The sequence below is a fragment of the Abramis brama genome, assembly GCF_963993115.1.
Source record: "Abramis brama genome assembly, chromosome: 18".
NCBI classification, from domain to species: Eukaryota; Metazoa; Chordata; class Actinopteri; order Cypriniformes; family Leuciscidae; genus Abramis; species Abramis brama.
The window spans coordinates 10,839,029-10,854,576 of NC_139980.1; the positions used below are offsets into that span (position 1 = coordinate 10,839,029).

At 38.3% G+C, this 15,548-nt stretch overlaps 1 protein-coding gene across 3 annotated transcripts in view; it reads left to right on the forward strand.

The window, feature by feature from the left end:
• The first annotated feature begins 559 nt into the window (after positions 1-559).
• The window catches only part of daam1b (dishevelled associated activator of morphogenesis 1b), a 79,204-nt gene continuing 64,215 nt past the window's right edge, over positions 560-15,548 (forward strand). For 2 of the 3 annotated variants that reach the window (XM_084091743.1, XM_084091746.1), the window contains exon 1: positions 560-701. The gene's annotated coding sequence lies outside the window, so the exon portion shown is untranslated. Of the gene's footprint in view, positions 702-14,628; positions 14,647-15,548 lie in introns of those variants that run through there. The other variant, XM_084091744.1, reaches the window with a different exon arrangement.

The following is a 15,548-nucleotide window of genomic DNA, read 5'->3' on the forward strand; positions in this document are numbered from 1 at the left end:
AAGGCCATACTGATTGACCCTAATCTGAATATTTATTTCCCATTGACCATGTCTTCCTCACTGGCTATGACAATAACCGTCCTGTATGCTACTTCTTAAAAAGATTAAGCATAGAGTGATGTAAACAATGACTGGAAATGGAATGGAAACGTTTAATGAAATTTATAAGTAAGCCTACTTTTTTTGTACTGTTTTTTTCTGATATAGGCTATACATCACAAAGATAGCCTTTCATTTTTTTATTTATTTTTTAGCATCTGATATTATATATTATAATACATTATAATATAATAATACTGCTAACAGTAACTTTTAAAAGATTTAAATAAAAAAGTTTGCTTTTTTAATGTTTGATTTTATTGTCATAGAGACCATTAAGATATCATTCATTATAGTTTTACATTTTCAAGTGTTTCCTATGAATATATAAATCATACGAAAACTATAAACGTTTACACACTCCAACCAAACTCATCTGACTCGTAGTACCTGACATCACCCATAGCCTACATCTCCCGTTAGACATCAGTACATCTACCTTGTGTGATCATGCGCACTCGCTCGCTCTGGTCGAGTGGAAATAAATGATGACGTCAACTGACTATAGGGTCTGTGCAGTGCTGAGATAAAGCGCATTCATATGTCCAGTCTACCCAAACAGAACAGTGGAGTTTGAATGAATAATGAGAACCACATACGAGGTAAGAACAGACTTTCAGCGGACTTTGTTGATGAATGTGTAAATTGCGCATATGCGCGTGCTTATGGATTATGTTGTGACACGAGATGCGTATTATCACCGCTGTCCGATCAGTGTACGGAAGGGTAATGGTGACTGATGGTTGTATGTACGGTAAACCGTTTATTCAAATGACCCAGTGTCATACAAGACAGGGATGGAGCTGTAATAGGAATCAATGGCTGATCGCACAGACCGGCAGATCTTTAAAACTAATGCGAAACAAAGAGTTGCACACACTTTTACATGTGCTTTTACTTGATTTTTTTTTTCGTTGCTTAGCTTCGAGGATTAAAACGAACGATTTGCATATTATTTGCTTGTGATGTTCTTTCCTCTTAAATAATGACGCCGGTTGGGTTTTTGTCATGTCACTTGTGCTTGATAGTCCAGACAGAGCACAGTGTGCGCGCGTTCATGTAACCGGCTTCCCAACAATGTTTCACCATCAGTGCTTCTTCAGAGCCATTAATTGTCTAGCTATAGACAAAAAACATTTAAGCCATAAAGCTTTTTGCAATTCTTTATTTATATTCTACATCATTATTTATGGCAGATTTTAATGAATAACGGTAGAGTATTTTAATGTAACTTATATTAAGTAATTTTAAGTAATCATGAGGCCCCCTACTGGGCCCTGGACCACTGAGTTATAATTACGAACTTGAAGTTATATATATATATATATATATATATATATATATATATATATATTCTATAAAAATGAAAATCCTCATCCTCATGGTATGCAGATATATATGCTTTTTTTTTCTTCAGCTATACAATGTGCTTAGATCATATATGGGACTCATCATAGAGTCATATAGGTTATCATTGTGATCGCTTTTTGAAGCATCAACTTATGGGTTACTATACCCTTGCATATTATATTATGGACTCACATAGATTTGTTTTGTCTAAAAATATTTGTGTTCATCTGAAGTAACGTTATACTACATCTGGGACGGCATGAGGGAGAGTAAATGATGAGAGAATTTTCATTTTTGGGTGGACTATCCTTCCAATCCCTCCTGATAATGCTGATAATGGATATTGAGGAAATGAGGCTGCAGTCTATTGTTTGGTCACTGTCTTTCACTAATCATGCATTCAAGTGCAAACTAGACCTAAAAGCCTTTTTTTATTTGTCCATCAGCTGACAACCATGTACTGAGTACACATATTCAGTTCTCTTGAGTTCGAAAGCCCATGTCACTCCACATTTTCATCAGTCTCGGCCGGTTCTCTATTACTAGGGCAATATACCCTGTGCGCACTGCGGGGGCATCATGAGTGATGGATTTCCACACTTGACTCGACTTGTTTTCCTCTCAGACTGAGCATATTGTGCCCTCATATGGGGTAGAGGTCCTGCTTTGACTCTTAATATAAGGTGTTTTAACAACAGTTAAATAACAACAGTTGTGCATGATTTCCCTAACAAACAAAGCCTTGATTGCATTTTATGATATTGTAACTGAGATTGTTGTATTAGTCATGTTAGGTATCCCTTTAAGACTGAGGTGAACCTGAACTTTTGCTATTAATATTCTTTCCTGATTTTATTCAGATATCATAACTATGACAATAAATTCAGCCTCACGAGAAACATCTTGTGATTTGGGGATCACCCAACTCTGGGGTCTTAGCAACTGCACATTATGACAAGTTACATGCCACCCCTGTTAGGATCAAACTGCTTAGACTTAAGTATAAATGGATAGTTCACCCAAGAATGAAAATTCTGTCATCATGACCTTATTTCTAGTGTGGAACATAAAAGAAGATATTTTAAAAAAAATTTTGGTCCATATAATATAAGGCAACGGTTACCAAAACGTTTTGGTAACCAACGTTCTTCAAAATATTCTTGTTTATGTTCCACAGACAAAAGAAAGTCATACAAGGTTTGGAATGACATGAGGGTGAGTAAATGATGATAGAATATTTTTGGGTGAACTAAATAAACAACTTAAAATGAAGTCTCAGATTGTAGATTGTTAGGTTTTGTAAGTTGAACTTAAACATGTATTTGTTTGTTATGTTTAATTTTTAAAGAGCTTTGTGATTTAGGAATAGGAGTTACATTGACTGGGATTGAATGAACACAATTCCGGGTAAATAGAGTCTAGCGATAAAGTTCCCATTATTAAGTCTATTGAGCTCTCAGTGAGCATTCAGTAATTGTCCTTAGTGCATAAAACCAGACTGTTTTAAGAGAATAAGTGCCTTCCAGTGCTTCATTTCATTTGTATTTTATCACTGACAGTGTACATTTGTTTTGGCTCTACGGCTCTTGAGTCCAGTCAGGTTTACAGGACTGTCACTCATGTGATGTGTACCCTTAGTAACCACACGAGTGAAAGGTTTGACTTTCTCTTTGTGCTGTATTGTGAATGAAGCATTTCTTTATGTAGTTCGAGATCAGGCTTGGAAATGGCAAAGACATTGAGGGATAATAAACAAGACGTGTGTTAAGCCGTGCTCTGTCCTTCTGTTTATGGTATTCATGGGTGGGTGTGTGTGGCATGTGTTCCCTTTTGTCTGACTGTGCCACAAACAAACCGCCTCTTTTGCAGAGCCACGTGCCTGGGTGCAGGTGAAGGGTGTGTGTGTGTGTGTGTGTGGTGTTTGGCGCAGGGTTACTCCAGCCAGCCAATCAGATGATTGCGGCTGCTGTTTCCTCCACAGCTCATGTTTGTTAACGAGTAGAAAGCTGAGACACAGCTGGGAGTCGTAATTGTTTCCGCTGGTAAAAGGGTGGTCCCGGGACAGCTGGGGGTTACCCCACACCAGCACTGCACATCACACTAGACTGTGTTACTCTGATGCACAATGCAGATCAGTGTTGCCATTTATAAACACTATACCGCTCAAAAGTTTGGAATTGGTAAGATTTTATAATGTTTTTGAAAAAAGTCACTTTTGCTCAACCAAGGCTGCATTTATTGGGTCAAAGGTCATAAAAGATTATTACAATTTAAAATAACCGTTTTCTCTTTTCATTTCATATTCATATTTTAAAATGTGATTAATTCCTGTGATGGCAAAGGAATAATATGCTGAATTGGAACTAAAGAAATGTTATTATCAATGTTGAAAACAGTTGTGCTTCATCATTTAAACCAGGATACTTATTTTCCAGGATTCTTTGATAAAAAGAAACTTTAAAAAAACAGCATTTATCTAAAAAATACAAATCTTGTGAAACATTATAAATGTCTGTTCTGTTCTGTCAATTTAATGCATCCTTGCTGAATAAAAGTAAGTATTTACTAAAAAAAAACAGTAGTGTACAACACCTATGAATTAATGCAGTGAAATTTGTTGAGTTGTTTTATAATAATGTCCATATATAAAATCCATTTTTAAATATTCTAACTGCTGCAATCTTGTTGCAAACCACATCTGATGCAGGTCTAAACATAGTCTGCACTGCAGTCTACATTTCTGGCTTCCCTCCCAGTGTTTCTTCCTCAAAGTTGGGTCATAAACATTGAAGTATTTTCTGTCGTTTTTGTCATGCATCAAAACCAGTTTGCTTCAAACTTTCTAGTCCCCTTCCCATCCTTCCTTTTGGCATATGAACATGGTAACAGTCCAATAACTAGAACTTAAATGCAAGGTTGCTGCACTTCAGAAGATGCTTTTCACCAAAAGATTTGTAAAATACTAAAAACATTTAGCTACCATCATGCCAGATATTTATGTGACAAATAAAACCTTCAAATTTGTCTCTTTATATAAATTCACAGCTGAGGTGCTCAAGCTCAGTGCTAAACCTCAGCATTCGGAAATGTATTGCACACAACTTGGATCTCTGTTGTCTTTTGCAGAATTGGATGAACACTTGGTTAATGGGGCTCGAGAGAGATCGCAGCATGGCAATGCTCTACGAGCCTTTCGGCTCCTGCCAGACCTTGTGAGATTGGACCCCACTCAGCTTGGCCGTAACAATGGGCCTGTGTGACAGTTTGAATGTCCTATTCTCCGAGTGGTGTGGTTCACTTGGATCAGACAATGGCTTCACTTTGCATCGTTTATTTCCAGAGGCCCTGCATGTCACTAGGCCACTCCTGTTCGCTCCGTTCTGAACCAATTGTGCTGCATCTACACACCTTCAGCAATTTTGGATCTGAGATTTGTTTGTTCTGTTGTCAGCCACGCTAAAATGGAAATGACTTGAGTTCGCTTGTAATATGAGCTCTTATTGTCTTTTTGCCACTCAAGTCAGGTATAATCCAGTTTGTATCCTCAAGCTGTCCTTTATCTTGATTCAAAGAAGATTATGTGAATAATAGGGTGACTGTAATTACTTTTGATCTCTTCCGTGCTTCACTTTCATTCCCCTCGGTTTTCTTTTGTGCTTCTCACTCCTTCTGCCCTAAACCCTACTTTGCACAGATAAGGACTTTACATGCTCTTCTTGGTTGGTTAGTGTAGGGTTAAACCTACCTGATAGATCTCTTACTCTTCTCCATGATCCACATAAAGCCGCTTTCCAGGCAACCAAACAAATTTCACTAAAACCTTAATCACAATCACTTGCCGTATTCAGGCCTGGTGAGTTTAAGGGAAAGTTCACTGAAAATGAAAACTCATGTTGTTCCAAACCTGTATGGCTTTCTTCTGCAGAACACAGAAAAAAGAAGATATTTTGTAGAATGTTTCTGTTTTTGTCCGTACAGTGAAAGTCAATAGGGTCCAAAACAACACTAAACCCTGTTGACTTTCACTGTATAGGCAAAATCTTATTTTGCGTTCCAAAAAATTCAGGGTGACATGAGTGACGTGAGTAAATGATGATAGAATTACAATTTTTGGGTAAATAATCCCTTTAAGAGATTGACTTTCTGGAAGCTTTTAACATACTTGCACTCTAGCTGAGAGATGTTGCTGAGGTAAAATCAGTGGCCTTTCTTCAGGGCCTCGGAGCCATGAGGTCTTTCTCCTCTTGAAGGGCCCCTTGACCTTCTTTATTCCCCCCTGAGTTAAGGAACAGGTCATCCTCAGGGTGCCTTTGAATAGTTGTAGTTTTCTTAATTCATTGAGGGTTGCTTGCTGGTGCATTCCACAACTTTGCTCCCAGGATATTGAGAATCTGGACGGTTGGTTGGTGTTTTATTAACTCTTGCTGAGACAAGAAAGCGTGTCCTAAGTTCACTGACATTCTCAAAAAGAGCTCTTTTTAAGTTAAAGGAATATTCCGGCATCAACAAGTCAATCTCAATCACCAGCATTTGTGGCATAATATTGATAACCACAAAAGGGATTTCACCTGGTCCCTCCTTTTCTTTAAAAATGCAAAAATTGTCAGATGTTTAAATCCACTCCTCTTGAATTTATTGTTGATGTTATTATATAAAGTTGGCAGCTCACAGGACTTGTCATTGAGTTCTATGAATTCTGGTGTTGTTACACCGACTGGGTGTAGACAGGTGGTCAACGTTGAAATGCCCTTTTCATATCCTTTCAATAACTCAGCAATTCTCTGAATTCTGTGGCTTCCTGGTAAAGTAAATATTTTAGTAACATTACACCAAGTGCCTCACACCCTTAAGAAATGTGCACTTTTTTTAATTGCTGCCATATACATTTAGCCTCACATGGAAAATCGCACATGCGTAAGGATCAAGATTTTGTGTAAATAAGAACCGTGTTTTTTGTTCTTCGGTGAGCTCGGCATTTATATAAATGCAGTTGTCTACAAGAAGTTTCCTCGTTTGATAGTTTCCCGCTGTTTGACCTCCCTAAAGCAGTTTGATTTGTTGCAGAGATGTCCAGCAGTGTCTATGTTTGGGCCTGTGGTTTAAGTGGCGGTGTGTGCTCTCTCTACAGCGTTGATGTGCTGTTGCTGTCTTTAATGCACTGTAATCTGAGAGTCACAATCTAACTGTGGGAAGGCATATAGACATGGTGCTTCCTCGCCCCCACACTGCTGGCTGGAACAATAAAACAAGGCCAACAGCCAAAACAAACCTTAGCATCATCCTCCCTCACGGCTCTTTAGGGAGGTGAAGTGTGGCTGAGGGTGCTCTGGCCCCCCTTATAATCATTTGAGATGTAAAGAGATTGAGAATGGGGGCAGAGGATAGAAACATGTTTATTACACAGGTATGATTAACGCAGACAGCCTGCTGGCGACACCTGAGTTGTAAAGTTACTTGGTTAGCATTCCTTCCACAAAGAGCTCCTTTAGTGAACTTCTTGTGTAAGTTAAGAGTTAAGTGCACTGCCTTTCTTAAAGGGATAGTGAGTTGAAAACTGAACATTCTGTCATTATTTACACATTTGTGATTCAACATATTATTTAACACCACATTCCACGTCTTCTGAAGTCATACATTAGCTTTGTATGAAGAACAGACCAAAATGTAACTTAGGTAGAGTAGTGCATAGAGTAGTGCATAGAGTAAAATGTGATTTTCTCATGGGGCTGTAGTTTTGATGTGTAATTCATGAATGAATCATTTTGGAGCCAGATTTTTTCAATAAATCGAATGATCTTGTTCACAAGAGTATATGACTCAGTCTGTTCCAAACACAACACTGTTGTTTCTCCAGAAGACGTGTAATAGCACACAAGTCATATGGACCACTTTCAGGTGGTACTTGTCATTTTGGAGCTTGACAACCTCAGTTCTCATTGATTATAGTTAACTTTTTTGTTTTGTTTTGAATGAACAAAGAAAGGGTGGCATATCCCTAACAGTTGTGTTTGTAAAGTAATCTTAAGCCTTGTGCTCACCGGGACGATTATCACGAGTGCTTATCCCCAGTATTTTTCGACGCGCCTTTGCGTTCATACCCAAGTGATTTTCACGGGTGATGCGCTGAGTGAACGTGCAAATTCACTCCCTGAAAGTAGATGTTGCTTATTGAAAAACAGAAATACCTCGGCACATGTGGCGCTGCCCAACTTTACGCTTCTGACACTCGCTTGTCACACAGAAGAAGAGAGACAGTATTTATGTCAATAGAAACTATCTGCAGCCTGCAAGACTTCAAGTTACGCCCCTTCAAGTTACGCCCCTTCAAGTTACGCCCCTTCAAGTTACGCCCCTTCAAGTTACGCCCCTTCAAGTTACGCCCCTTCAAGTTACGCCCCTTCAAGTTACGCCCCTTCAAGTTACGCCCCTTCAAGTTAAGGCCCCTTCAAGTTAAGCCCACTTCAGGTTGCTCACTGTTTTTTTCGACTTAAAGCAGCGCTGCACAGACCGGTCGGTGTATGACATCAAAGTACCGCGATAGCGATTAGAGAACGGACAGTTTCCGTATGCTTTTGAATCGCTCTCGCATGAGTTTAACATAAACTGAACATACTAGAGTTGATTAAACTGACTCTTAGCTGTTCAAGAACCAAAATGCTTATTTTGGTATACAGTAAAGCAAGCTGCAATCTGCATTACTGCCAGGGTACTGATAATGTATTTCAAGAAACCATATTGCAATGTATTGTTTTATCAATTATTCATCCCACCTCAACCAGAGTGTGGAGCATATAATATATCCTTTTGGAATTGGGCTTTATTTCTATTTTTAAATAAATAATTTTAAACATCTTATGATTTCTTTTTGAATGCCTGATTTGCTGATGATTAAACATTTTGACTGATATCAACATCACTAATGAACAGCTAAATGCAGCGTTGACAAACAAATCTTATGATACTTTTGAGACAAATGAACAACAAGCACACCCATAACAAAATCTTTTAATTGAAAGGCAACACAATGAGGGTTTATGCAAACCCAATCTAATATGTTCTGGGCTACTGCTGCAGCATTACATCCAATAGAAAATCTCAGAAAGTGCCCCCAGCCACATAAAAACAGTAGAATCTAATCCTTGTAGTTTTCCCCTCTGTACACATCCCCTGTAGGCTTCACAGTCTTTGTAGAGAGAATTGCATTGAATGCAACAGGAGATTAGATACAGAGTTTTGTAGGTCCTTCTATGCTCCTCTGAAAATATGTTCCAGTTTACCACACCTGTTGACAAAAGAAGAGACGGGTTTATGTGTAAAACATGTTCATTTTTTTTTTTTTATACGAAATTTTCTGGTAGCAGTGTTTCCTCAGTATTCATTTTAGTAGTGGTGTGCCACCACAGCAAGAAAAATGTGAAATTAAAAGAAACACTTATTGTCTAAAACAAGTCTATTGTAAAAGAAAATTAAAGAGGAAACAGTCGTAAACTGGTATAGAAGACAAAAAATTAGACAACATCTATGCATTTACATCTATTAGGTGACATCTTACCCATGCATTTACATAGTGGCAAGTGACCACTCCAGGGCGATCTATACTGTGTTGTGGTGCTAGCATTTGTGGGACACTCAGCGAGACAGATTGACAAGCTCAAAGTTCCAAACTGCCCTTGCTGCAATGTAAAAAGCGGCAATATGACTTATACACTTTGATTTACACGGTTATCTCAGGAAAATATTCTTACCGTTTTCTCTATACGAGCTGGCATCTTGCCGACAACATCTCGTTTTGAGTTTGACATATCGTGTGGTTCTGTGTGATTTGGACAACTTCAAGTTACGCCCCCTTCCTGTCACACCCCTCTCTTGCAGTCCGCAGACAGACCCATTTCATTTATGTGCTTGCCAAAACCATTCACACACTTTTTGCTAACATATTTTTGTAATCGCTGTGGCGTTTGTCATGAATTTCTTTGTGTTCAGACACCAAAGAGACCAGCAGCTCTACATTCATCTTGCCCATAGACAGTATAAGAAATGGACACAGCGACCCCATAGACTTCAACGGAGAAAAGTGAAGTCAATTAGAAGCATTCACTTCCTGATGGCTGAGCGTACTGCGTAGCCTCAAACTGAGCTTGACGACGTAGATGTGACGTGAGCAACTCGTCTGTCTTCTAGTAGCTGTGCCAAGAGAAATCTGAATCATTCCCTTCCGAATCTTGCAGAGACGGAGAGCGTGAGTAGGAGCTGTCCAAGAGCTAGGAGCAGGAGCAACTTTTGGTAAGTATTCTGATTAATTATTTTGTCATTTTGCCTCCACGTCCCCCCGATTGCCTGCGAGCTTCTCCTCCTGTCTATACGGTAATGTCTCTACTGTGCGACAGAGAGTCGCGTGGTTATGACGCAATCATTAGCCTATTTTTAAAAAAACGGCTTCTATGGGGCCATAACGTAAGATACAAGGTAATGGAGCCTTTTATACATTGTCGTGTGTCTTTAGAAATAAACAGTGGTTAAACAGAGTCTTTAAACGCCTCAGAGGTAAAGTTATTCACTGTCAAAGTGACGCCAAAATGAATGGGATTCAATGGAATGCTAACAGCAGGTGATGGCTTGCTAACCAATGGCGGCCCCCAGGGAAGGTACGCTTTCTGGGTGCTGGATTACCCCCTTGATCTTGCCCTGTTGCATCTTCTTCTTCGTCTACTTACTTCCTCTTCTTCTATCAATGTCTATCAACAAAACCGTTTTGTGCTCAAGTTGAGCGCCACCAAGTACTGTAACTTCAGCAGCTCCATGCATGTGACCAAAAGCGGCAATCTCATTGGTCGGCCAGTTTTTAATGCGGCGCGTCAAAGCGGATGATTATTGCGCTCGCTTTTCGTCGACGTTTAACACCTCGTGACTAAACAAAGGGCGCCAATGTGAGCATGCACACCGACGCGCAAAACGCCAAAGACAGCCAAGGAAAAACAGCAAGACTTGCCACACACTTCCATTCCATTCCCTGTGTCAGAACCACTGAAAGGGCTTCAATTAAGTATTTTGTTCTGTGGTGACTGAGTTCTTGTTAGATTCCATCATCGTCCTGTCTGAAAAACACATCCTCCTCATTCATCAGAGAGGCTAAATTTCTGTTTTTAACACGCTGCCGTTCATACACGTTCTTTTGTTACCTGCACAGTCATCCCTGTTTCCATGATGTAGCTTGATCTGGAGGCAAAGAACAGCTGACGCTCCAGGTGTGCTGATAGTGGGTGGGCTAAAACAATAGTATTGCTGCAAAAAAAAAGAACATCAGGAGTATTATCTTAAAAGGCTTACATGGGTACTAAATAAACAACCATCCATAGTGGTGTGGGGTAGAAGCAAAGACAAACTCTAGAGTTGTGTATCTGAGAAGCTTTCAGAAGATGTGTAGAAAGAAATGTTAAAATTTCTAATTGTATCGAGATATATGTGGCACCATGGTGTCTTTTCCTAAATGATGCAGTGCTGGGGTGATCTCGAATATTTAGAGCTCCCTAAGGGTGAAAAAGGGACATTTTAGAGTCAATATGGGCTCGTAAATTGTCATTATGTCTCCTTAACTCAAAGAATGTGTTATAGTGAAGTGAAAAAGTAGACCATAATTCCAATCTTAAAGGGCTAGTTACCCCAACAATGAGGTATGTCATAATTTAAATTTACTCACACTCATGTTCCACCATACAATGTAAGCGAATGGTGACCATGGGCTTTGAAGCTACAGAAAGGGGAAAAAATCACCATAAAATATGACTATGATTTTCTAAGTGTTCTGAAGTCATACAATAGCTTTGAGAACAGACCAAATTGAAGTTGTTATTCACTGGAACATCTCAAAAATCTTGTATCACAGTCAATCGCAGTGTCATTTTAGTATTATTTATATACTTACAGAATTAGTTAACATTTTGAATTTGCTTTTATTTTTATATTTTCAGTTTTCATTTAAGTTTTTGTGTGTTTGTCATTTTATTAGCTTTTCTAATATTTCTATTTTGCTTTATTTTATTTTTATTTCATTTTAGTACTTCAACTTATATGCATTTCAGTTAGTTCCCAAGGCTACATTTTCTAATTTTTGTTTAGTTTTTTTTTTAAGTTCTTTTTTTCATATAATATTTATATTTAATTGTATTATTTCATCTTTATTTCATATGCTCCTTTCAGCCTTTTTGAATAGGATACTGTCTCAAACTTCCCTTATGGAGCCTGGATAGGGCTGTGCTTGTACAGTGACTTGCAAAAGTATATTCATATTCTTATAAGAATATCACAGCATGTCATATTCTTATATTATAATAAGAATATTCATATTCAGATCCTTAATCACTTCCTTTAGGTCTGAAAATGTTTTCAAGGTACTGTTTTACAAGCCTCCTTATGGTCTTAGAAAAATGATAAGTTTACAAATGAATGATAATAACACAAATTTAACAGATTTGCAGATTCGACCATCAGGAGCAATATCTTCTCTCACATGATTACATGCTGTTTGCATAGCCATTCCAGGTTTGACATGTATGTGCATGTATTTTATAAACTGTCTTGTGGTAAGTGCCTGTTTTTGCAGTTGTGGTGTTTACTTCACCTTCACTGAAAATGAATGTCTTCAGACCCAGGTGTACGCAAAAGTTCTGTGTCTTTCTCCTAACTTCTAATACAGATGCAGAACTGGGTTGCTTCTGACCCAGAATCTGTGCTGGATGGAACTCATTGCTGATGTCCCCTGGAGTGTCAGCACTGCCTGTTCTAGTTCTTCAAAATAAGGCCATTTTCTGAGGTTTCACTCCAAGCATCTGCAATGCAAGTTGTTTAGAATAAGGACTTTGAAGGACAAGGTCTTTGGCATGCTTGTTCATTAAAAAGACGCCAATGTGTTTGCAAGTTTTCCAAGGGTCTGTTCAATGTTTTTGTCAAATCCTGCTTTTGTTTTATCCACTTCCTTCCACAATGTGTTTAAGTCCTTTTCTAATTAAATGAATGTGAGCAAAATCTTTAGATCTACTTGTGTGTTTAAGTTTAAGACATTGGGGACCAACCTCTTTGCTTTCTGCCCAATGACAAGCAATGACCTATTTTCCTCAGTCTCCAAACAGCACTGCTAAAACAATATCCTAACCAGATGCAATGCACTACATCGATAAAGAAAACAATGAATTCTATTTTTATATGCAATTAAGAACCACAACGAGCTGCATGACATTTTGTTTATCACTTGGCTTACTGTACTTCCACTGCGTCACACTGTGGAATCTTATTGGTCCCAAATCCTGCTCCACATAACTTTATATCAAACATTAATTATGTTCTGGTTGACTCTGATTGCGTCACATGTGATTTCACTTTAAAGGTGCTGTATGTATTTTTTTATTAATTTTTTTACTGTACTAAAGCATAAAAATAATTGCAGATATTTAGGAAACATGCTAGTTCACATACTTGTTTCTCCGAAAAACAGTGCTAAAGCCAGTTATTCTACTTTGTAATGTGTATTTTTTCCATACTACATTCTGCCTAACATCTTATTTATGTTTCGTGGCATAAAGAAAATAACATAGGGTTGGAAAAACCTTTCTGAGCCAAGGTTCTCCAGACTTGTCAAGTTGGGCTGGTTCTAAATTACTTTGTGTGCTTAATGAACAAGGTGGAGATGGTTGAAACCTGTACAAGCAATACTGCCTCTAAGTGAAACCATATTTAGAAAGGGCGACGCTGCAGTTATTATCAGCTTGAGCGTTTTTTCTCTACTCTACTTTGGCTGGCTTCACCATGTTAGTCTGACTAAGACTCTTCTAAAGACCTCGGCTTGTGTACTTGGCTTTGTGCAGCGGGTCTGGTCTGGTTTAGAGTGAGCAGGCATGGTTATGTGTGTTTCTTGTTTTAAGGTGCATACCTATAAGACAACAAAATGTCCTGTTTCTCACAAACAGGTCAGCTTGTTCAGGCATGTTGATATGGCAGAGGAAGATTCTCTCCTGCTGTGCTTTGCTCTGCAGCCAAGTTCAGTCCACAGGTCATGTTCAGTAGGTGGTCTTGAATGAGCTGATTTGCTTTGATGTTAATACAAAAAAGGGACATAGGTAATTTTCTACCTTGAATTAAATCTTTAAAACTGTAAATGTAAAATAATATGAATTTTTTTTTTTTTTTTTGGTAACTTTAATTTTAGGATAATTTAATTGTGTTGAAATAAAGTCTTGAACTTTATTTCATTTTAGAAATTTCATTTAATTTTAGAAATATTTAATTCATTTTAAGAAATATTTAATTTCTTAAAATAAAATAATTTAAAAATAAATGTCTTAATAAAGACATGTTTAATTTAATTTTAAGATATTTAATGTAATTGCATTAAATGTAATTTGTTGAAAATGTTTTAAGGAGTATGTTTGCAGTGTTATACAAGTTTTTTTTGTGCTTTTGTTGGTATAGGCTACAACACTGTGAAGCATAAGTGACTGTCACACTTTAGTCTCACTAACATCACATGACATTTCTTTACAGTAATCATGACTAGCTGAAGGCTGATCGTCTTACTCAGCAGATGGGTGGAGGAGCATCTGCGTTGTTCACTCGTCTCACCTGGGTTTATCACCACACCTGTTAATATATTATTACAAATTGTTATTGCTGCATTTACCTACTAATTTGTGTGCATTCAGAGGTGTTTTTTCTCCATGTTTTGAGTTAACCATGTGCAGCTGAGCAGGTTTTAAACGCGTAAGAGGATAACCGGATTAGGCAGCACTTTGTGAGTCAGCGGTGGCCAATATGTCTGGGTTAGTTTTCTTTCTCCCAACAGTCACATGATTCTTTTTTTGCCGCACTATGTCTCTCGGCGCTCTTAACAACACACAATCAGAAGCATGCGGTTCTGGTTTGAGATTGGACATGCGAGTGCTAATGGACTTCCCATCACCGTTTGTCGTCACCCGTCCAAGCCTACCACAATCCTGGGATGTTTCAGGCTTTATGAAAAATGCAGGACAGTGTTGGGAATACTGATGCTGATGTTTCACATGGATGGCAGAATAAGAAACCTCTGATCCCCTCATCAGCACAGCCTTTTATTGGCTCTCAGTCCTATCTGAGGATAACGTAGCATGACTGAGCCTTTAGCAGGCCGTTCCCAGCACGAGAACACCAGGGGCGCGTGAGATTGCTGCGGTAAGGTTTCACCGTCAAAAAGAACAGCACACATCTGGGATCAACAAGTTAAACCAGAGTTGTTAACCTTCAGATTCCAGTAATCTGGCGTAAGCATGATTCCAGCTTTCACAACAGCTGCAGAGCAGTGCAGCGAAGAGTTCAAAGTTCCAGAATTTGGCACCATTTGAGTAAAAGTTCTTTTGATAGTTTATCATTAACCCTTTTAAAGCACTGTTCTTAACTTAGACCTAAACTGATTCTGGTCTGTTTTTTTTTTTTTTTTTTTTTTTTTTTTTAAACGGTACCCATAGGCAATTTAGAGTAATGATGATAATGCCAAGTGCTTTCCAGATAGCAGAAACAAGCTTGGGTCAACGTCATTGGCTTGGAATGCACATTGGAAAATGCCTGTCCCTTGTAAACCTAGCAGACCGGAGCTTAGTGAAGTGCTTGATCCCAAATTATGCTTTGGTTTTTACGTGTATGGTTGCTAGTATACGCGTACGGTGCGTGTGATGGGAATTTTGTAATCTGCACGTGAATAGGCCAGTTTTTCTAACTGTACATACTCACATATGTTCTGAGTTTTGCTGCGGCAAAACTGGCCCATTTCGTTATTTCAAAGTTGGCAATAGTTTAAGGTTAGCATATTGCTAAGCAACAAAAAAATCGCACACAAATATTGGGTAAAACAAACAATTTAAGTTACACAAACTAATTTAATTGATACTTCTCAGTAATTAATAAAAAATGAGCAATTATCTTGCCATCTTGAATTTGACTATAGAGTCCTGCAAGGATGAAGTATTTTTGTAGACCAGTCTGAAATTTAGCATCACAGTGTTCCCTCAAAAAAAGTTTTTTTTCCAATGGCTTTTGTATAATTGCAGAGAATAAGCTCTGTGAGCAAGAAAAGTGTA